General features: G+C 42.7%; 3 non-coding genes across 3 annotated transcripts; all 3 read left to right on the top strand.

The window, feature by feature from the left end:
• The first annotated feature begins 422 nt into the window (after positions 1-422).
• On the top strand, positions 423-514 carry trnar-ucu. Its single transcript is given in 2 exon segments — positions 423-459; positions 479-514. It is a non-coding gene; the product is annotated as a tRNA-Arg (tRNA).
• A 100-nt stretch (positions 515-614) lies between these two features.
• Positions 615-706, top strand: trnar-ucu. Its single transcript is given in 2 exon segments — positions 615-651; positions 671-706. It is a non-coding gene; the product is annotated as a tRNA-Arg (tRNA).
• A 90-nt stretch (positions 707-796) lies between these two features.
• trnar-ucu lies at positions 797-888 on the top strand. Its single transcript is given in 2 exon segments — positions 797-833; positions 853-888. It is a non-coding gene; the product is annotated as a tRNA-Arg (tRNA).
• Positions 889-1,167: the final 279 nt, after the last annotated feature.

The raw sequence follows: 1,167 nt of genomic DNA, 5'->3' as shown, positions 1-1,167 counted from the left end.
TACAAGCTCCTTGAGCATTTTTGTTATTATTTTGCAAAAAGTGGCTCCAGCGCCACCAGAGTCAACCTTTTGCAGTGTTTAAAACCGTGACGGCACGAATTTTCAGCAAATACAAGCTCCATGAGCATTTTTGTTATTATTTTGCAAAAGGCGGCTCCAGCACCACCAGAGTCAACCTTTTGCAGTGTTTAAAACCATGACTGCACAAAATTTCAGCAACGCAATGGATAGCGCATTGCACTTCTAGTCATATATCAGAGATGTCTAGTCATATATCAGAGATGCCATTCAAAGGTTTTGGGTTCGAGTCCCACCAGAGTCAACCTTTTGCAGTGTTTAAAACCGTGACGGCACGAATTTTCAGCAAATACAAGCTCCTTGAGCATTTTTGTTATTATTTTGAAAAAAGTGGCTCCAGCGCAGGCTCTGTGGCGCAATGGATAGCGCATTGGACTTCTAGTCATACATCAGAGATGTTATTCAAAGGTTGTGGGTTCGAGTCCCACCAGAGTCAACCTTTTGCAGTGTTTAAATCCGTGACGGCACGAATTTTCAGCAAATACAAGCTCCTTGAGCATTTTTGTTATTATTTTGCAAAAACTGGCTCCAGCGCAGGCTCTGTGGCGCAATGGATAGTGCATTGGACTTCTAGTCATACATCAGAGATGTTATTCAAAGGTTGTGGGTTCGAGTCCCACCAGAGTCAATGTTTAAAACCGTGACGGCACGAATTTTCAGCAAATACAAGCTCCTTGAGCATTTTTGTTATTATTTTGAAAAAAGCGGCTCCAGCGCAGGCTCTGTGGCGCAATGGATAGCGCATTGGACTTCTAGTCATACATCAGAGATGTTATTCAAAGGTTGTGGGTTCGAGTCCCACCAGAGTCAACCTTTTGCAGTGTTTAAAACCGTGACAGCACGAATTTTCAGCAAATACAAGCTCCTTGAGCATTTTTGTTATTATTTTGCAAAAAGTGGCTCCAGCGCCACCAGAGTCAACCTTTTGCAGTGTTTAAAACCGTGACAGCACGAATTTTCAGCAAATACAAGCTCCTTGAGCATTTTTGTTATTATTTTGCAAAAAGTGGCTCCAGCGCCACCAGAGTCAACCTTTTGCAGTGTTTAAAACCGCGATGGCACGAATTTTCAGCAAATACAAGCTCCTTG

Source organism: Micropterus dolomieu, unplaced genomic scaffold (genome assembly GCF_021292245.1).
Source record: "Micropterus dolomieu isolate WLL.071019.BEF.003 ecotype Adirondacks unplaced genomic scaffold, ASM2129224v1 contig_11246, whole genome shotgun sequence".
Lineage (NCBI taxonomy): Eukaryota > Metazoa > Chordata > Actinopteri > Centrarchiformes > Centrarchidae > Micropterus > Micropterus dolomieu.
The sequence above is the reverse complement of the archived record's forward strand: the minus strand, read 5'-3'. Positions and strand labels throughout refer to the sequence as shown.